We start from the raw sequence: 23195 nt of genomic DNA, 5'->3' as shown, positions 1-23195 counted from the left end.
ATCTAGATTTTGACCAAACTTTTCTAATCCTTTTTTGGGGGGGCGAGTGGGGAGGGAATTGAACCTGGGATTGAACCCAGGGGCACTCAACCTCTGAGCCACATCCCCAGCCCTATTTTGTATTTTATTTAGAGACAGGGTCTCAATAGTTGCTAGGTGCATCACTATTGCCCAGGCTGGCTTTGAACTCGCTGTTCTTCTGCCTCAGCCTCTCAGAGCTGCTGGGATTATAGGATGGGCCACTGCCTGAAATCTTGATGTTTATCTTTTCAAGTATCTTTACTTCTTATATTTGTGTAAAAATGTATGGAATGGTTTATATATATAATATACACACACAAAATGGTAATATAAAATGATGAAAAAACATATATAAAAGAAATCCCAATCATGTTACTACCCTTCACCTTGAGAAGAAGAACATTTCAGACTGGTGTACCCTATTGCAATTAAATTTCACAGGTAATCACTACCCTGTGTTTTGTTTTAATCCTTTTTTTTATGTTGTTAGAATTAGAATTTATGTCTCTGATATTGGCTCAAAATGGACTCATTTCATTGGTTCTGAACTTTAAGAAGTTTTTCTTCTGAGATTTTTTTTTTGAGATCCATCTGTTTATTTGGCTGAATAAATCATACTTTTAGACTTAATATAATTTGTTAAAGTTCCATATGCACTAGGCACTGTGGTGCATGCCTGTAATCCCAGCTGCTTAGGAGGATGGAGAATTCAAAGCCAGCCTAGGCAATTTAGCAAGGCCCTAAGCAACTCTATGAGACCCTGTCTCTCTAATAAAAAATATAAAAAAGGGGCTAGGATTGTGGCTCAGTGGTAGAGTAGTTGCCTAGCATGTGTGAGGCACTGGGTTTGATTCTCAACACCACATATAAATAAGTGAATAAAATAAAGGTCCATCAACATCTAAAAAAAGTTTTTTAAAATATATAAAAAAGGACTGGAGATGTGGCTCAGTGTTTGAGCACTTCTGTGTTCAATCCCCCATAACAACTCCCCCTCCCAAAAAAAAACAACAAAAAATTTCAATATGCATGTCAAATTATTTTAAAGCATTAAGAAAAAGTGCATAATATGTGGGAGATGCGGTCAGCCCAGCTGGTTTTCTGTCCCTGTATACTTCTTTTGCCTTGATAGGGTCACCCCAGGCTGCTCTCTCCTTACCTAGGGCATCAGTGCACCCTGGGCACATGCTCTGGGCCTGGGGGCTCTGAGTCACGCACATGCTGTTGTTGGTCCTTGGGGTGTGAAACACCTTCTGATTATCTGGCTCTGAGGTGTTTGCCTCTGCCTCTCTAGAGATGTCAATAATTCTCCTTATTTATAATCAAGGTCACCCCTTTCTGGGTCCTTTTTCAATGCAGTCCTCCTGAGCTGCCCTGTCCCACTTCTCCATACCTAGCTGCAGCAGAGATATGACAGTAATTCAGAGACTTGTTCTTTGTGTCTACCACATCCAATCTTTTTTTTTTTTTTTTAATGGCATTAAGGATTGAACCACTGTGCTACAACCCCAGCTCTTTTTTGATTTTTATTTTCAAGACATTGTCTCACCAAGATGCTCAGGCTCTCACTAAGTTGCTGAGGCTGACTTTGAACTTGTGATTCCCCCTGCCTCAGCCTCCCTAGTCACTGGGATTTCAGGCATGCACCAGTGTGCCCAGCCTATTACACCAAATCTAAGTCCAATAGGGAGTACCTCAGACTCAAACTGACTGGACTGCACCCCCACCCTCAGAAATGTGTTGATGCCACTGGCGAAGTGGACTCAGGAGATAGAATCCTCCTCCTTCCAAGTTGGCTTTTGTCCCCCAATTCTTCAGACATCCCATTTTCCAGAGTGAAGTGTTTAGGACATACTTGAAACCTCTGAATGGGGACAGGGGGACTTAACAAGTGAATGGAGTCACTAGCTACTGACTGGAAAAAACATGTATGAACAATGACTTGCAGACCACACTCGCACCACCCAGCCCAGGTCACCAAGCCTCATCCTGGACTCTTTCCTCACTTTCCATGCCCTGACATTTAATTCATCTCCAAGTCGTGTTGGACAAAAATGGCTTGGATCTGTTCCCTTTTCCTTGCTGTTGTTATCCTGTTCAGACAGCATTTCAGACTGAGCATACATTTGTTCTTTCCACAAATAATAATGGAGCCATGACTGCTTCCAGGAACAAGGGCAGTGCCTAACCTAGCAGTGAGCAAAACCTGCAAGGCCTTTCACCTTTCAATGACAGGTTTTACTGCAGCAGCCTCCTGCCTGGGCAGGGGCCTCTCCACCCACAAACTTGCCTTCTGTCTTTTTCAGAAGTCTCTGATGGTGCCTCTTAATAGCTTTAGGAAATCAGTTTCTCAACTTTCAAATGCCATACAGAAATAAACAAACAAAAGGATTTCATCCTTTTGGGATTAAAAAATCAAATATCCATTACATGTTTCAAATTGAAATCTAAGAATTATATGTCAAATTATTTCCAATAGAATAGCAAATGCTCCCAGATTATCCTGATAGTAATGCATTTCCAAATCCAGAGCACAGAAATCTGGGGGCAATATGTCATAATGCCTTAATTCTGTCCATATTTTCTTAGGGTAGAAAATTTACTTCCCAATTAAATAAAAGATCTGTCATCTTGTATGGACTGAGATTATTGAGTTTAAGTTTCAGACTGCAAGATAGATTCTAGGCTGTTTTACACAGTGATTGTTTCAGAATCATAGATGAACAGGTAAACAGAATCATATATTCTTTGCTGTATCAACAAAGACCCCCAACCCTAAACTTTTCAACTGTAAATTGATTTTGCAATAATATGCATCGTTTTCTAATCTTTTTTTCCTGCTCCAGAATATTATTGTAAACTTTTTCAGCATTTGAACCTCTTTATATTGGAAAATTTTGAGTATATACAAAACTAGTCAGAAAGCATAATTTACATAACATTATTGACAGTTATTAGTACATGACTAATCTTTATTTACACTCATACCCATTCTCCTCTACTTCTTTCAATATTTAGAAGCAAATCCCAGATACCACATCATTTCACAACCCTCCTGGGTTATGCACATGTCTCTAACAGGTAAAAACTTAAAAATAAGAAGATCCTCAATGTCATTGTTTCACTAATGTTAATAATAATTTCCATAATGCTATTGTATATTTAGGCAGTGTTCAAATTTCAAATTGTCTTACATACAGATATTTTTATTGTTTGAGTCCTTGTCCAACTAAGGTTTCTGTGATTGATTTTCTTTTAAGTTTCTGTTAACATAGGTCATTCCTGCATCTCTTTTTCCTTGACTTTTTTAAAGGAAGAAATTGAGTAATTTTATCTGTAGAGTTTCCTGGTATGGATTTTGGTGAATCGATTCCCATGGGATCATTTAATATGTTCTTCCAGCCCATGTTTTCCTATAAATTGGCTGTTTGATCTAGAGATAAACTAAAATGTGATGTGAAGTGTGTGTGTTCAATCAATGCAAGATGAATTCCTAGGTAGTGGACTATCCCATTAGGCAAACTGTCTGGTTATCTCATCAATCTTTTTAAAGTCATGCATCTTGGGAAGTCTTATTGGGTACCTTCATCCAGATTGCAACTGATTTCTGTTCTGGGTGACCATAGTTGTTTTATCTCTTCTCTCCTCTTTCCTGTTTGTAATAGGAGCAGCAGTAATTGAATTGCTCATCTCCTCTTTTATATTTTATTTTCTGTCTCGTGGATCCCATTTTAGAGTTATTAACAAAGACCTATCAAGTAAGCTCATCTTCTTTGTGTCAGCAGAGATGAGTTCAGTGCTCTTCTCTTCTGAACACAAATAATCATCTTATAGGTCATCTATCTGAAGCAAGTAGAGCAAATCCTCTTGAATACAGGTGGGTTTTAACCTTACATCTAGGAAAAGTGAATGACTTTCAGGTTCTAAAAAAATTCAGTCTTTTTCAGAGTACCTCCTTGATTTAAAATTCCAAAAAGGATTTCTTCACTTCTTAGACCTAGACGTGGGTTTCTTTTAAAATATTTTAAGTTATTAGTACTTTTTACAACTGAATGTGAATAATTTTTAAGAAATGTCCTAAGATCTGTTTGAAAGGGAGATTGGAGATTTTGCCAGGAGCTGGTCCTTATGGAGGAAGCCTGATAGGGGGAGTCTGAGGTGGGCTTATGGCCTATAACCCAGGAGTCACATGTTGGGTGGTTTAACTCTAGGGCAGACCAAGAGGAAAACAAAGAGGGAGGCGATGTGACACTTTGAGTTCACCTGGATCCTGATCTAAAATCTTATTCTTAAACTCAACCTGTATATCTCCCAATTTTATTACCTCTGAATCTTGAATGTTGTTTCTTTTTTTGGAATATCAGCATAAGTACTCTACTTCTTTGCCAGTTATAAAAAATACACCTGCCCTGGGAAAATTTGTGCCTTTATTATTACTGAAAAATTACTAAGAGTCGAATAAAATGTTCCTTTTGGTTGGCAGTGCTGTTGAATGACAATAGCTGAGAAGCACAGTGCCGAGGTCAGCAATAGATAATGTGACTGCCTTCAAAATTGAGGGCACTGTAATAGGATTCTGAAATGGAATAGTTGAAAGTAATTTTTTTCCTGCTTATTTGACAGAACCTATTTCTAGACAATAAATAGTTACTGACATAAATACTTAAATAACTATTATTTGTGAAGGAAACTATCCATAATGGTAGTTCTTTCTTTAGCATTCAGATGAATAAAACTCAGTCTATCAAGATTTGCCATTAGATTGGTAATAGACCATACCAGCAGGGTCTTTATGTTCTCATTGTTATCCTTGTACATAACAGCTTTGCAAGAAGCATGTGTGCTGATTTGTCTCTTTGATGTGCCATCCATATTATTTCTGTTGAAGGAAATTTCAATAACAAAAGAATTTGAACTTTTGCTCCTTAGACACCTTTTAGCATGAGGCTTTGAAGAAAATGATAGAGTTGAGTCTAAAGGCCATGCCATAGTAAAACACTGGCTACAAAATCTTGGTGAGTGTTGTGGGGTTCATTTGTGTCCCTCCCCCAAATTCACATGTTGAAGTCTAACCTCTAGTATGTTAGAATGTGTCCTTATTTAGAAAAAAAGGTTCATTGCAGATATAGTTAGTTAAGATGAAGTCATACTGGGACAAGGTGGGCTTCTAGTCCTATATGGCTGGTATCCTTATGAAAAACAATGCCTGATGAAGAGACAGACATAAAAGAAAAATAATGTGAGGACAAGGGAGACCACCATCTACAGTTCAAGGAATAACAGACCACCAGAAGCTAGGCGAGGTATGGAACAAATTATTACTCACAGTCCTCAGAAGGAACAAGCCCTGCCATCATCTTAATCTTCTAGCTTCCAGAACTGCAAGACAATAAATTTATGTTGTTTAAGGCAACTCAGTTTGTGGAACTTTGTTATAGCAGCCTGAGCAAACTGATAAACTTGGGAAGGCAAGTGAGAAGGAAACAGAGTGGGCAAGAGAAAATAGTGCAAAGTGATGGCAGATAGATCTCAGCATCTTTTAAGTAAAAAAAAAAAAAAAAAAAAAAAAAAAAAAAAATTCACTAATAAAGGCCAAAGTCTGAGACCTTCTTGAGATTCTGGATCTTTTTATCCATTTAGTTCTTCCAAATGTCTCTCCTAACTGCATCCCTCCCTTCCTTTCTTGGCTGCATGCACACTACTTTTGCTAAAATACACTGAGTGTATTTTATTTCCTACTGTGTGTCAGGCACTGTGCTTTGAAGCATGCATGGCCCCAGCCATCATAGGTGGTAACAATCTAGAGATGGTGTCAGTCATGCAGTCTGGCTTTCAAGTACAGTGTGGTAAGGGTATTAGCAGGGGAGGGACAGGGAGCCTTAGTTCCCCTCTCAGGAGGAACACCTGAACTGATTTTTCTTAGTAATGGGAGATTTCCTGAAGAAATTGACTGAGGTTTGCTGAGTCCTAAAAGATGGAGGCAAACGTGTGGAGAGAAGTGTTTCGTGCAGCACGTGAAGTAGCCTGGTGGTGAAGTTCATGGCTATATCTGAGAGTGGAAGATAGAGAACAGTGAGAGATGAGTCTGAAGAGGTTGTCAGAAGTTGGATCACACAATCTTTGAAGTCATAGTCAGTCTTTTGTGTTTTGTAAAAGGCACATGGGAGCTGTGTAGGGAGTCATGCTGAGGAGTGTGGTCCTATTTATGCTGGCACTGGTCACCTCATATACTTGAAGATGGCAAATTGGACACAGATAGAGACCTCTCTCTTCCATTCTATCATAGCAAAGTAATATGGTTATTAAATTCTATTATTAAATATATTTTAATGCTTGAAGACAAGAATGAAAGGGAAATAAGAATCAGAAAGAGTTCCTCTTCCACAAGGAAACAGGGTGAATCTGGGCCAGACCTGGTCTGAATCTCTACCTGATTTAAGGCTGAGGGTGAGGCTGTCAGGAGTCCTGAAGGTCTGTCTGTCAGGAGTCTTCCTCAAATTATAAAGTATTTGAGGAAGAGCAATAGCATGGAATATCGGCAATGAACCAATAAAAGGGATAACTGACGAGTTAGAACTAATGTAAGAACAGAGGACTTTATAGTAAATATTTATATTATTACTCAAGAAACAAAGAAGGAACTGTTAAACAAGCTGAAGAACAAATAACTGACCTCAAAGATCAACTTTAAGAAATGTTTCAGAATATAGTGTGAAAAATATAGAGAAGAGAAATATCAAAGAAAAGCTGAGATAGTGAGAATGGATTCAGAAGATCCAATGTGCATTTAGTTAAATTCATAGAGAATTTTGAGTGTACAATATATAAATGTGAATTTCCCAGAAGTATGAATCCTTGAGTTTAAAAAAATTTTCATAAGGCACTAAATAAGACAAAAAGCAAACCAGAAGCCCAAATTCAAAACAAAAAATACCAACTGGTGTCTAGGCACTATGTTTAAAATTTTGGGAGTTTGATACAAAGGGAGTATCATAAATTCCGTCAGACATATAGATACAAAGAATGAATGTTAAAATGTCATATCTCTCATTAGCAGTATTTAATGTCATAAAACAAGAGGATAATGATGTCCATAACATTCCACCATCGTTGCTAACCCCCTCCCCCTCCCTCCCCCTCCAACCCCTCTGCCCTATCTAGAGTTTGTCTATTCTTCCCATGCTCCCCCTCCCTACCCTGCTATGAATCAGTCTCCTTATATCAGAGAAAACATTCAGCATTTTTTGGGGGGGATTGGCTAACTTAGCATTATCTTCTCTAATGCCATCCATTCATTATCCAAAGTACCTGTATGAAGACACGAATTGGTGTCAACATACTTTATATACAACCAGAGATGAAAAACTGTTCTGTATTTGTGTAATAAGAATTGTAATGCATTCCACTGTCATTTATTAAAAAAAAAACAATTAAAAAATTAAAAAATAAGAGGATGATCTTTTAAAAATTCTGATTAAAAAGTCATTTAGTATAGAAATACCCTTCCACATTGGTATCAGGAATTAGGGTTAAACGTGTTTTAACACTACAGAGATGCTGGGATTTGTCATGCAAAGACTGCTTTGGTTTTTATGTGCTCCCCACATTTCATATTCTGGAAACTTGATCCCTAAATTCATATGTTAATGGTATTTGGAGGTAACACCTTTGAGAGGTACTTAGGATTAGATGAAGTCTTGTAGGTATGACCCCTTTAATAGCATTAGAGGTTTTATAAGAAGAGGAAGGGATACGAAGCTAGCACACTTGATCTGTCTCCCCATGTGATGCCCTTTGCTAGGTTATGACATAGCAAGAAGGCCCTGGCTAGATGCCAGCACAGTGCTCACAGATCTCACAGCTTCCAGAATTGTGAGCTAAACAAATGTCCATTGTTTATAAACGAGCCAGTCTGTAGTGTTTTGTTAGAGCAACAAAAACAAGACGAAGACAAACCCTTTTTGAAAGAACTAAAATATACACTCTAGCAAGAAATAATGGCTCCAAATGGTAAGCAAAGAAATCAGTAAAGTACGTTGGTGAATTAAAATATTCATTGATTTTTGAAAATAACAATAGGGGAAAAATAGGTTTAGTAACAAGTGGGGGCCAAAATTCCACTGCAATTACCTGGTCAGTGTGTGGTGATTAAATCCTGAGGGAGTTACAGACTTACTAACTCTCTTATTTTATTCATGAAAAAAACAGAAATAATGACTAAATTAAAACTTTGTTGGAAAAATGTATTTAAGAATATGTGGTAAACATTTAAGAAAATTATTGAAAGACTAGGAATAGAATATATAACCAAACTTTTTGTCATTTGGCAAAAATGCAACAAAGTGAACTAGGTTAATATAACAGAATTTGGGAAAGGAGAAAGAATAGAAACAAAGAGCTGGTATAGAAAGGAGAAAATGAAAAGTAATTTGTTAGAAGTAAGCATACATAAAGCAGGAATCACAATAAATGTGAAAAGATTAAACTTGTCATTAAAGGCCTTCTTCCCTTCCTTTGTATTCTTGTCAGTGAGTCTTTTTTTTTAAAAAAAAAACAAAATTAATTTATTTTTATTTTTTATTATTTTATTTTTAAAAAACTGTACAATTTTGGGGGTATGGTGTAATAATTCAATGCATGCATACAATGTATAATAATCAAGTAAAAGTAATTAGAATTTTCTTCTCCTTAAATATTTATCCTTCCTTTGTGTTGGGGACCTTTGAACTCTTCTGGTTCTGGATATAGTATATTATGGATCATTGTGAACTATAATCATCCTGCTGTGCTGTACTATACTAATATTCATTCCGCATATCTGGCTGTATTTTAGTACATCAAGTCTTTTCTAAAAGTTTTTTTTTTTTTTAACAAATAAAAGATAGAACTCTCTGACTGGATTTTAAAAAAGATCTAGCTATATGCTAGTAAAAAAAGAGACTTGCTTAAAAAAATCTCTTGAGAAATTAAAAATCTAGGGAAGAAAAAAAATATGCCAGGCATATAATAACAGCAAGAGTAAATACTGAGTATAGCAGTATTAGAATTACAGGTAATAAAATTTGTGGCAAAATGCATTGAAAAGACAAATTGGCATTTTGTATTGATAAGAGTAACAGTACACTAAAAAGACAGAACAATATCTAACTTTTATGGACTTTCAGTGGCTTTAAATTATAAATAATCCGAGAGAACTGTATTTGGAAATTGAAAATTATAGTATGCTATGGTTTGAATGTCTCCTCTAAAACTGATGTTGAAATTTAATTGCTAATGAATGATTCCGAGAGGTGGGGCTGTAAAGAGGTGTTTAGTCATGTGCTCTGCCTTTGTGATGGATAAAGCCTGTTATTGCAGGAGTGGGTTTGCTGTTGTGAAAGTGGGTTGGTGTAAAAGTGGGTTCAGCTTCCTCAGCTTCCTCTTGCTTCCACCCCCTTGCCCACTCTCTTGCCATGTTTTAGCCTCCACCATGCAATGATGTAGCATGAAGGCCCTACCAGATGCTGCCACCTTGATCTTGGGCTTCCCAGGCTCCAGAACTGTGAGAAACGAATCTCTTTCCTTTATAAATTATCTAGTCTGTTGTGTTGTCTTAGCAACAGAGAACAGACTAAGAATCAGTGGAAGACAAATATGAGATTATCCTTCAACAAGAGAAAACCTCAAAGTCCCTCATTAAAAATGGACAAAGAATTTTAAATAGAGATTTTTCCCCAAGGAGGTATACAAATTTCCAACATGAACAGGAAAAGATGCTCAATATCACTAATTTTTTTTATTAGGGAAATACACATCAACACAATGAGAGCAACCCAAATATACATTGGATTAATGTACAAATTCTTTATGTACAAGCAGTGAAATATTATTTGGCCTTTAAAAAGGATGGAAATTCTGACACATGCGATGGCAGGTGTGAACCTTGAGAATGTTATGCTAAGTGAAATGTGTCAGTCACGTTTTTAATGTCCATTTATGTGAGATACTCAGAGTAGTTGATCTCATGAGGACAGAAAATAGAATAATAATTTTCATAGGCTTCAGAAAGGAGGGAGGAGATTGGGAGTTATTGTTTAATATGTATAGGATTTCAGTTTCATAGAAGGCAAAGAGTTCTGTGGACAGATGATTTTTATTGTAGCACAACAATGTGAATGACTTGATGTAAATGGAAAGGGAAATAGAAGCCACTTTTGATGCTTGATTTGAGAACAAGTATTTGGATGCTGAGTTATTTATGAAGACAGTACATGTAGGAAGAAGAGAAAGGCTAGGGGACAAGATGGTGAGTTTAGCTTTGACTAAGACAATTTTGAGGTGGGTTCCTACCAAAGGAACCAGTGTCTCTTCTTCAACCTGTTTCCCAACTCTTTACTTCTGCTATGAACACACACACTGTTTTTTTTTTCTGTGTACACTTTATACCAAAAACCAAAGTTTTGTTCACGTAAGGCATGCTACGAGATCACTGCAACATAAAGTTTAGAGGTAGATTTAGAGTACCCAAATAGTTGCTGTCACATATAGGATTTATTTCCTTAAATTCAACAAATGCAAAATGCAATGGAACAGATTGTGTTTCCAATGGACACAAGAATCCCAGATGTAGAACGCTGACTAGAAGCTTACATAGGCACAAGGCCAAGTTCATTTTATTCTCATTCACTGTAATGCATCTCTTGCAGAATGTCACTGATGGTGTAGATAAGAAGATTCACAGCCATCACTGGGACCTGCCAGCTGTTCTCTTTTGCTCTCTTTTCCTTCCTGTATGTAAAATGTTTTCATAAAAACAGCATAATGGGTCTCTAAATTTGGTTTGTTTATATTTGGTGATGAGTGGAGATGCTAACAGAGCGTATTCAGGACATAATGCTTAATGTGGAATGGTGCTGAATCAGTCATGTCTCGATGCTATCCATGTGGTAGCAGTCATCAGTGAAAAATGTTTTTCCTATGCAAGTGCAAGTATAATATAATGATAAAACCAAGAGGCCTGCATTCAGAGATGAATGGTGTGTAATCCTGGCTGGCTGTGAGATCCTGAGCAGGATCTAACCAGTCTGAACCTCAGCTTTTTTTTTTTTTAATTTTTTATTGTTGGCTGTTCAAAACATTACATAGTTCTTGATATATCATATTTCACAATTTGATTCAAGTGGGTTATGAGCTCCCATTTTTACCCCATATACAGATTGCAGAATCACATCAGTTACACATCCATTGATTTACATATTGCCATACTAGTGTCTGTTGTATTCTGCTGTCTTTCCTATCCTCTACTATCCCCTCTCCCCTCCCCTCCCCTCCCCTCTTCTCTCTCTGCCCCCTCTACTGACATTCGTTTGTCCCCCTTGTATTATTTTTCCCCTTCCCCTCACTTCCTCTTGTATGTACTTTTGTATAACTCTGTGAACCTCAGCTTTTTTACCTTCAGTTAAAAGAAGGATAAAAGCACCTGATTTGTAGAATGGTTGTAAAGGTTAAAGGAGCCATATGTGAATGTACTCATCACAGTTCCTAACCTATAGTAGGCGTTTAACAAATATTAAATTTGTTTTAATATTTTGATTAATATGAACTGTGAACTGTTTTGCACTTAAACCACATTTCCTCAGGCCATCCCAGCCTGAAGTGTAAATGTCCCCCCACCCCATCTTAGGTGGGGCCTTATACATTCCCTTCAAAGAAAACATCCCAAATTTGTAGAGTACTCAGGATAGTATCACACATGCTAGTGAACCCCGTGTTACTCAGCTCACAGATGGAGTTTGCAGTGTTCTGTGTTTTGGCTGCATGTAACCATTTGCCTCTGGACTGCCCATCCTGGTGCAAGGGTGCCAGTACCCTTCTGGTGACTTTGGGTAGATGATGGGACTTTCCTTGTACCATTGCCCATTGTACCTCTTGTTGTTGAGAGTGGACACTGTATAGTGCTGATGCCATTCACTGGGCCAACATTAACAATACTGCTTCCCCAGAGCACCTGGAACCACTTAGTTTTCTATCCTTATGTGAGAATTCCTCTTCTGCCTTCATAATAACCTTCATTCTTTTTGTTTCTATTTTCAGCTCTTTCCTTCTTGAGAAATTGACTATGAGTCCATGGGGCCCAGACCAGAGGAAAATTTGACTAATTGATATCATAACAAAAATCTGGCCTCCCTTCTGGCACTGAAAATTTATTATCAGGCCAAGAAGGCCTCTCTTCTCTGAGGATGCATTATTTTTTCTAGAGTTATTTTCAATTTCTCATTCTAGTCAACTTCCCTCCTCTCAATCCTCTTACGGCCACGTCAGCAGTCTTTTAGACTATCATGGGGAATCCTGCTGTGGTTCACATGTCATAAGATACAAAAAAAATTTTCTTCTGATGAGGAAGAAAATTCTTCAGAGGAAGAAAAAGGGAATTATGGAATGATTGTGCCAAGTTTGGACACAAGAGAGTGGAGATTTGAACGCACAGTGAGGAGCATGGGGATACGAATTTGCGAAGTAGTCATGGAGAGAAAGGGCAGATGCTTGATGAAGGAGAACAAACAGATGCCATCAGTGACTAGACAGAGGAAGGGTCCCTGAAAATTGCATAGGTGCTTTTGAATTTTCTGGGAAATTGTGCCCCCAGATTTGATTTGTTCTACAGTAAGAGTTGAAATTCCAGCCTCCCTGCCCCACTTTAAAACTATCAGTACCCTAAATTCCTACATCTGCAATGAAATTCTTCTTCTCTGTGCGCTTCTCTAGGTGACAAGCTTGGGAGTGAGTTGCTATACCTTTCTGCTTCACCCCTCTAGAATGGTAACTTAGACGCAGTCATCCTCATGGACATGCAGGTGAGTTTGACCCCCTGGGGCCATCTGTCAGGGATTACACTATTACTTAGTTTCAACAGCAGATGGAAAGAAGGATTTTGGGATTCCTCAGGGACTAAACATAGACATTGTTCTTAGAATTCAAATTTGTTTTAAATGAGCATTCTTTATAAGCCCATAGTCAGGGACAACTTAAGGGATGTTAGGAATCAAAAAGTTGGTTTTATTTTTTCCCCTCATGTCTTTGAAGTCTTTGTTTAGGTTCTAGCCTATTAAAAATATTTCAGAAGGAATATTCAGCACATTTTTGAAACATTAATTTGAACATTTAAGCAAATGAACAACAGCACAGGGAGCTTTGGGCAGTGTAGTAAGGGGGTCAGCACCCCTTTGTACTGGCCTCTGGTTGCTTAGCCCTCTTCACGGGACACATAGCCAGCACTGTCCTTCAAAATCCTCATGGCAAAGCCTTTCCTTCCCCAAATCTAATATCATATTGTCATGTTCCTGGAGGACTGGTGATGATGGGTAGTCTAATAAGCAGTAACAATCATAGATGTGGCTTATTGAATGCCTACATTGCACTTTTCATAAATCATCTCATGCGGGCTCTATGACAGTCTTAGGAGACAAGTGTTATTATCACTCTTTGCAAATGAGGAGAGACTGAAACGCCAATATTTTATTTAGGTTGGGCAAAAGTCACACAGCTTATAAGAGCCAGAGATGGGCTCCCTCAGAATATATAGGCATGGTGACCATGATTTTGATCAATAATTTCAAGGAATGATTTCTGATGGCCAAAGGAAGCTCTCACAGACTGTTGTTGATGAGGGCTTTATGCTAGGGAGGCTATTCTTCTAAACTTGCTTTAGAATGAAGTAAAAAAAAATAAAACTGTATGAAAAAGTTTTCTTAAGCAGAGAAAAACCAAGTGTCCTATGTTCTTTGAAATCTCATAATCTGTATTGTTTTCAGAATATAGTGGCAAGTGAGCTTTTCATCTTTAAAAAAACAAAAAAATTACCCTTTCCCCCTTTTAAACATCTCCTTATTGCTTCTCAATAAAAGTTATTTAATCACATTATGTTAGAAAGATTGAAGCAGAAAGTGCGGTCTGTAAAAATATTTGCTATCTTTGGCCTTTTGGTTTCCTGATTCTGAGGAACTCTGGGCGGTTATTTGCCAAACTCCCCCAAACCTGCATGAACACAAACCTCCTTTTGCTGGGCTGCACCTAAAGCAAAATGACAAAGTGGCTGAAGTTTGAAAACAAGCATTCTTGTAGTGCTACCAGCTTCCTCCTCCCCAGGGTCTCCTCTACCTCTTGTCATCTTTATAAAAATAATTTTTAAAAATGCCAACAAGACAAAGTTTCTCTTTTCTGTGGCTTCAGAAGGGATCTTCAACATATTTTGTGTGATTTAAAGTAAGCATTATTTTAACTCTCAAGCTATGTGTATTTTCAGTAACATCTTTCCTCTTAGAACCAAAGGGTTTTTTTTTTGTTGTTGTTGTTGTTTGTTTGTTTGTTTTTGTTTTCTGGTTAAAGGAATTTTAGGTTGAGGAGGCTTAAAATTGAAGCAGTGAGGGAAACTTGAGGAAGGAATTTAAATAGAATGGCTGCTATTTCCAAAGCAGAAAGGCTTCATGAGAAAAGGTGTGGAAATAGCCATTTCTTGACCAATTTTTCTCCTTTGGTGATTTGGTGGATTTTAGCAGCTCTGCTCTGTGAGATGACACTTACAGGCCCCACTCTCCCTGGCTTTTTTTCCCACTATGTGTGGCAGAAAAAAAAAAAAAAAAGGTTTCAAGGAAATTGGACTGTTCTCTTCTCTGGGGCTTGTTGATCTGGGAAAGGTCCTTATTATCCCATGCCCTTAAGGGATGGAGGAAGCAGTTCATGCCAACCATTCTCACAAGATTTAGGGAATAGGTCAAAATTTATAAAGCACACTAATTAGTCAAGTACAAAATATTTCTTTGAAAAAACAAAAACAAAAACAAATATTAAACATCATTAAAAACTTGAGTGTAGTGTGTATGGAGTAGACTTGTGAAATAGTCTCTTAAAATTTAGATATGTGAGGAAAATCTTTAAAATGGAATGCACTGAGAAGACTCAAAGACAATATGGCGGGCAGAGTAGGAGGGAGAAAGACCAAACTAAGATTCTCAGAGAGTTAAAGATAATGAATCCATGCACAAGAATAGATACTATACATATGCATACTAAGATGATAAAAAAGAACGCCAAATGTAAAAATGAAGACAAGGTTTGATATAAAAGTTGGATAAATACTACAGACTGTGTTGTGTTTTTCCTAAATTTAAATATTAAAACTCTAATTTCCAATATCTCAGAATGTATATATTGGAGACAAGGCTTTAAAGAAATACCTAAATTAAAATATGTCTCTTAGAATGTGCCCTAATTCAGTCTGACTGATATCTGCATAAGAAGAGGAGATTAGGACATGTAGAGAGACATACACAAAGGAAGGACCCTGTGAAGAGGCAAACCAACTCTGCTGGCACTCTGATCTCAGAATTCCAGTTGGAGACAATTGCCCCTTCTGCAGCATTTCATTAGTGACCATAGTATACTAATCAAGTAAATTTCTCAGAAAACAATAACAACAATGAAATAAACTCATACAAGAAAATGGAAAGCAAGGAACAAAAGAGCTCAAGTGGACTAAAATATCACAAAGCTAAAATAGACAAAAAGAAAGAAGAAACATGTAAGAAAATAAGTTTGGCTAAACGCCAAGTATAACAACAGAAAATACACTCAAAAACATGTGAAATCATATCATTGTGAAGTTTCAGAACACAGAATGAAAAGCAGCTGTTACAATCATCTGTGGCGAGAAAAAGAGCAAAAGTTGGTCACACATACAATTAGAAACCAGAATGGTGCTTAATTTCTCTAGAAAATTATGTGAACAAGTGAAGATGAGTAATTTGTAAATTCATTTTATTAGTTGAATTTGGTGCTATGACCATATCTTAGTAGTATTTCATGGAACTTTTCTACCAAAGTAAGAATGACTTGTTTTATGTCTAGCCTAAGTTATTAAGTTAGGTGTGGAACATTCTGTTTCAGTGCTGAACAGAAATTAAAGGGAAATGAGAGGATGGACTGAATGTGTTATGTGTCAGCAGGCTTGGCTGTCACCAAAGATTTATACCATTGTGCTGGCTAGATGATATTTGAATAACAGGATTCTGTTCTAAGCCACAGATCAAAAAGGGACTTTTCAGAAGACTGTGGAATAGTAAAGTGAATCAAGTCAGACTAGTCATATGGGATAAAGATGAAGAAACTAAGGATACAAAAGCTGGAATAGGAATGTCTTAGGCCTAGGCTTTGATATTGAAATAATTTATTTAACAAAGACCAGAGACTAATGATTGGAAACTTCGGAGAGTGTCAGTTTGGTTCAGTAGAAGATGTATTAGTTTCCTTTTGTTACTGTAACTGTTCACCACACACTTAGTGGCTGAAAACAACAGATTTTTCATTTTACTGTTCTGGAGGTCAGAATTCTGAAATATATCTCGCTTGTCTAAAATCAATATGTTGACAAGTTGCATTCCTTGTGGAGGCTCTAGGGAGAATCTGTTTCCTTGCCCATCCTAGCTTCTCAAGGCCAAAGGCATTCCTTGGCCTGTGACCCCTTCCTTCATCTTTAAACCTGGCAGTTTACCATTTCATTTCTTTGACTTGATGCGCTTGTCTTCTTATAAGGATCCCATGGTTACATTGTTCTTACCTGGATAATATAGGTTAATCTCCCCATCTTAAGATCTTTAATTTAATAAGATCTGGAGAGTTCATTTTGCTATATAAGGTAACATGTTTTGGAGATTAGGACGTGGAACTTTTGAGGGGTCATTTTTTGCCTACCACAGGAGATACTTTCTCACTGCCATAGTGATTTAAAGATGGAATGGGTTGCCTTAGAATTATTGATTTAGACCCATCACTGGGGATTTGTAGGTATACTAAAGGGGGCTTTAATGGTTAATTGTATTAAGTGACTCAAAATCCTAATAATCTTGAAATTAAAAAAAAATCATGATTTTTCTAGATACAGAAAATTAAATCTAAGAGTACATGTCATTAGTGCAACAGGATAAAAAGAAAAAAATTCAATTGATTTGTAATTTATGTACCTGAGTGGAATTCAAACATTGCAATCATATTTTAGAATTATGTGTACATAAATCTAAAAATTAAATAAGAGAAATTCTTGATATTCTATCATATGTAATCAACAAATGGACTACAATAATAAAAACAAGCAGTATCTTCCATTGGTTGGATTTAATGATCAGAAAACTTTTTAGAAATATTTTCTTATAACTTCAACTCATTGGTTCTATTCTGCTTTTCTGGAGTCACCACACAGGTCCAATGGTAACTGTCTTATATAAGGTAGTCCTTTAAACAGATGAAGAGGTCTGACACATTTTCCAAGTCGATTCTTTAGTCTAATTATCTGCTCTTTGAATAGGATATAGTCTTTAAACATTTATTTTATACTAAATTATGGACTTTAAAATATATTATAAAATTGTCTTTTCAGTTTAGTCTCATTTGGTCTATTCTGACTAATCAGCATATTTTAACTTTTTTATTTGTTCAAAATTGGCTTGATTTTGTTTTGCTTTTGAGATCTTCTTTTCTAGGTAATTTGCCAGAAGATGGTGAGCAAAACATCATTCTTATGACACTTTTAGTTGAATGGACATCTTTATTTTGTTGTAGCAAGGATTCATTCCTGCATTGAGTGAAAAGTTTTGCTAAATGATGTTTGACGGCATATTTTTAGTAAACATTGAGAATTGCAACGGGTGAAACACTTTGGGGAAATAAAAGATACAGCCTCTGTTCTACTTTGCCCCATTTCTCAGGATGATTATAAACCAAACTAATTTATCAGTGATGTGTGAAAGGAAGTCACTTTCCACTGGTGAAACCCAATAAAGCTGAACTCTATTGGAAGCTGTGTTCCTCTGTCTCTCAAAATGAGAAAGAATGAGGAATCAATCTTTTTTTTTTTTTTTTTTTAGGTTTTCATCCATTTTCTTCCCCCAGTTTTATTAAATTTGCTTATAAAATACAAAGGAGAGATTTTCTTTGCTATTAATATTAAGTTTGCATAATGAATACCCTACAAATAATAATGTATTAGGTTTTGAATATCTTATTGCAAATTATCTTAAACTTTCTTTTTAGTTATACATGACAGTTCAATGTATTTTGACATATATACATGGATTATAACTTCCCATTCTTGTGGTTATATATGATGTGGAGTTACACTGATCATGTATTCATACATGAACATTGGAAAGTTATGTCCAATTTATTCTATTGTCTTTCTCACTCCCATCCCACTTCAATTCCCCTATTTCCCCTGTCCAATCTGGTAAACCTTCACTCCTTCCTGTCCTCAGCCTGTTGTGAGTCAGCATCCACATATTGGAACACCTGGCCACTGTTTTTTGGGATTGCCTTATTTCACTTAGCATGATAGTCTCTGGTTCCATTCATTTACTAGCAAATGCCATAATTTCATTCTTCTTTATGGCTGAGTAATATTCCATTGTGTATATACACCACATTTTCTTTTTTCCAGGTTTAATAGTATTTTCTTTCTTTTTTTTCATATTTAAACCCATGCTCATTGAATATCTCCTTTTTCATTTGGGAGATAACAGAAGGGCCTGAAGCACAGCCAGAATTATTCTGGAGACAGAAAAAAATGGGGCTAAAACCTGGAGCCAGAGAAAGTTCCCTCAGACATGTAGCCCAGGCCAAGCACACGATACTGCTGATTCCTTTTAGAAGTAAGTGAGATTTCACATCTGCTCAATTAAGGTACAAATTCTCCTTCACTTCTCACTAGATGTCCACATAGTCAGGCCTTACTTCTCAGTATTCATGTCATACTACACAAGTGCCACAGACTAGCCTAGTAGCTACAGAAGGGATTTCAGCTCTGGCATCCTGGGATTGCTGCTGTTGAAACACCAAGGAACAGCAGATAGCCTTCTACTACAGGCTAGGCCAGGGACATAGGCGGAGCCACAGGAAGTGGTGGTTGTCAGGAATTGGAAGGTCTAAGATGCTCCTCCTCACAGCTAACAAGGTAGCCTGCCAGTTTTATGATGCCCATAGAAAACAAAAATGCCCAGACTCCAGAAACATGAGACCTGGAGAAGGCTTTCCCAACAGCAGGCTAAGGGTATTCAGCAACTGCCATATCTGGAAAGGAGCAGTCAATTGTCTGAAATTTCTATAACCTTGCTCTGGATAGGGCAGGACAAGGCCTCAAACCATTTCAAAACTGTTCTGGCAAGCACAAGCAAGGTAGAAATGCAACAGGGTCACTGCAGATGCAAGCACACTGGAGGCTTGCTATCATTGTATTTTCTTTTTTGTTGTTGTTTATACTTTCAAAATTGAATATTATCCCTGAGACACAAGGAAAATTTTGAATTTTCCCTTGGAGTTGCCAACATTTTTTCCCCCTGTTTTATAGGATCAGTGTTAGACTAAAGCATATGATTAGGCGAAGGCATTGGTATCTACTTCAGATCAATTTCTTAAATTGGTCTTCTACTCATAATGGATATTCCATTATTTACAATTTATTTCTTTATGCTTAGCATTGACCATGCTCAGTAATCTCCTATGAATTCAGAAATTTCCAGAAAATCTCTCAGCTTCCTTTAATATGGGAATTTTATTTTCTAAGTTTTAGAATTAAGTTGTATCAGCTGATTGAAAAAGTCTTGGTCAGGAAGAAGGTGAGTTGAAGAAAAGTAAGCTGGAAGTGCCTGACATCAGCCTTTCTTTGTGCTGCCCCTGCCCCATCTATCATGGTTTGGACTTTGAACTCCCAGCTCCAGGAGGCATTCCCAGGTAGTAACTGGAGATGGTTGCTAAGTGAAGTTTTGGCAGCCAGGAGTGGAAAATGAATTTGTTATTTCTGAATGCTAAAAACATTTAAACATAAAAAGGCCTAAAAGTTAGTTTTAAAATATATGGAAATATACAGGTCTGCTTTAAAATATATGGAAATATGAAACCCCGAAGAAATGAACAATGTAGTGCAATTGAGTTAAGGAAGAAAAATCTACATAATTTAAACTCAGATAGTTACATGTCTTCAATTTTCTGGCTAATTTAGGCAAAAATAGAAGTAGGTTACCCCATGTTATAGAGATAATCCTGTTTCCATTAATTGGACATTTTGTTCAGTAGATAGAAATAATCTATTTGGCTTATTTCAGAAATAATAATTTTACAGACCTGTCTTGGTTTTAAAATATAGTCTACTTTAAGACATATCATATATACATGGATTGTAACTTCCCATTCTTGTGGTTGTACATGGTGTGGAGTTACACTCCACAAGAATGTAGTGAATAAATATTATATGATTTTTGGAGACTTTCCTAATGATTGTGAGAGACCTAGAAAGGGTCATAACATACATCATTTTGTTTACATTCTTTCATCTCCTTTTGTTTTCCACCTCTGATTTTGAATTTTCCTTTGGAGTTGCCAATATTCCCCCCCCCCCTGTTTTATAGAACAACTTCTCTCTCTACAAGTTTTGTCACCTTCTAATGCCAAGGCCCAAGAGGCTTGGCTCCATACCTCATTTCCCAACAAAAGCAACTCTTCTCATGAAAGGAATTCCTAAGCTAGCTGCTATGAAAACTACACTAAAATTCTTATTCCTGATATAACAGAACTTTGGTATTAGAAGGAAATACTAAATGATTCACATTTAATTAATTATTTTCTCCGTCTACCAAAAGAATTAGTTGAACTTCAACACACTTTTTTAGCTTTTGGCTCAGTGAATTTACTATGTATATTTTAAAGTTTATCTTTTTTTTTTTTTTTTAGATGTTGATGGACCTTTTTAAAATGTTGATGGATGGTTTGCAACTCCCTGATGATTAGTGATGTTGAACACCTTTTCCTACATCTGTTGGCCATTTGTTTATCCTCTTTGTAGAGATGTTTGTTCAAACTTTATGCTCAGTTTAATTGTAGTTTGCCATTCAGTTGTATGAATTCACGTCTTTTGGATATTAACCCATTATCATATATGTGATTTGCAATATCTTTTCCCTATTCTTTAGGTTGCCTTTCCACTCTGTGGATTATTTTCTTTTTGTACAGAAGATTTTTTAGTTTGAATCCCATTTGTCTACTTTTGCTTTTGTTATCTATGTTTTTGGTCTCATATACAAGGGGACATTTTGCCAAGACCAATGTCATGAGGATTTTCCCCTGTTAAACTGAGTGTTTGAATGGCCAGTTGGAATGTCCACTACAACATTCCTGAATCTTACCTGTTCCTTGACCTCTCTACCCATTGCTGACACCCACTAGCTTGAATCAGGGCTGCCAAAGTGCATGGTGCTGCCTGGATTAGGCAGTGCATTAACCAGACCACTATGAATGATGGCCTCAAAGGCCTCAAAGGAAAGTTTTTGGTATCCTCTATCTTTAGGCAAGAGGGAAATTGTTGGTGTCATCATGGACATTCTTTGAGTGATTAAAAACCCACTCAAAGGGGAAATAGGAGAGATAAGTGGTTGTAATGATAGAGCAAGGCTAAAGAATTGTATCTCTCTTAATGAGAATGATACTTAAAAAAAAAAAAAAACTTTCTTTAGACCCCTTAAAAGACCATGTCTGGGGGCTGGGATTGTGGCTCAGGGGTAGAGCACTTGCCTAGCATGGGCGTGACCCGGGTTCGATTCTCGGCAACACATAAAAAAAATAAAGTCATTGTGTTGTGTCCATCTACACCTAAAAAATAAATATTTTTTTTTAAAAAGACCATCTCTGTACTACTGTCAACAAAAGGATCTAAGTTTAGAGCCACCACTTCATTCACCACCGGTTTACTTCTTAACCTCATGAAGTCTGACTTCTGTCCTTATCAAGAAGATATATTGCTTTCAATAATATTAACAATCTCTTAATCATCAAGTTATCCTTGTGACACTGACCTCTGATGACAGTGCTTTCTTGGAAAGCACCTCCTCCTAGCTTCCAAAAATCTATGCAACTCAGCAATAGCACATTTTTATTGAGTGTTTATTATGTGTCGAGTACTTCCTGGGGTAGGAAAACCAAGATAATAGATGGTAGATGGTTGAAGAAACTGCAGGTGTAACTTTGATAAGCAAAGATTAAATCAATTAATATGAGGAAAAATGTTCCAGTAGAAATAGAATGCAAGCTATGCATGTAATTTAAAACTTTTTAGTAGTCACATTAAGATGAAATACTGGGCTGGGGTTGTGACTCAAGTGGTGGAGTGCTTGCCTAGCATGTGTGAGGTACTGGGTCCAATTCTCAGCACCGCATATAAATAAATAAAATGAAGGTGCACTGACAACTAAAAAAAAAGGGGGGGAAGTACATATTAATGTGTTTTCAATTGATATACCACAAATTCAACAGATAATATTAAATTACTAATGAGATATATTATTTTTGGAACTAAGTTTTCAAAACCTGTGTATGTATTTTTACACAGGAAACCCATCTCAATTTAGACTAGCCACACATTAAACATTTTATAAACTGATGGCTGTATTGAACACAGATAATCTAGAGAATGAAAATAGAATAAATAGAAGAGAGACCACCTCCTTTTCTTTGGTTGAGAAGTAATATGACATTTACTAACAATGGAGAATCCTGTCTAGTTGTATAACTAGAATTGAATCTAGTTCGATTCTCAGAGGATACTCTCTATTGGGAATGAAACTCAAGCCAGGGATAAATTAGTTGACGTTAATGACCCTCAACCAATTACCTTTTCAAAAAATAAAAGGAATGTGTTTGGTGACACTAATTTAGACAATGCAGAGTTGTACAAAGAAATATTTAATAATTTTTTCTCTTTTACTCCCCACCTCTGAATTAACAAATGTTAACAGTAGGGTATGTATCCTTTCAGATCTTCCTCTATACACATACAAAGCTATAACACACACACACACACACACACACACACACACCATTTTTAATTTTGAAAATGAGAACATGAAATAAAAGCATTCCATAGTTTATGTTTTTATTAATATGTTGTTGATATCTTTCTACATCAATACATGTGTATCTTACTCATTTTTAAATAACTGCATCATTCTCTAGGTAACTGCTATTCCATAATTTGTTTAAATTTTTACCTGTTGAAGTTATATCAGGAGACTCACAACATGTCTCCTTCCTCACCTCTGATTTCAGACACACCTGAAGTGGACAGTTTCATGTGAATACAGGATTAGCTTCCGCTGATGGCATTT

General features: G+C 36.6%; 1 non-coding gene across 1 annotated transcript; it reads right to left on the bottom strand.

Moving 5' to 3' along the window:
• Nucleotides 1-19129: 19129 nt before the first annotated feature.
• On the bottom strand, nucleotides 19130-19269 carry LOC114099058 (small nucleolar RNA SNORA9). Its single transcript, XR_003583829.1, has one exon. It is a non-coding gene; the product is annotated as a small nucleolar RNA SNORA9 (small nucleolar RNA).
• Nucleotides 19270-23195: the final 3926 nt, after the last annotated feature.

This window comes from Marmota flaviventris, chromosome 8 (genome assembly GCF_047511675.1).
Source record: "Marmota flaviventris isolate mMarFla1 chromosome 8, mMarFla1.hap1, whole genome shotgun sequence".
NCBI classification, from domain to species: domain Eukaryota; kingdom Metazoa; phylum Chordata; class Mammalia; order Rodentia; family Sciuridae; genus Marmota; species Marmota flaviventris.
The sequence above is the reverse complement of the archived record's forward strand: the minus strand, read 5'-3'. Positions and strand labels throughout refer to the sequence as shown.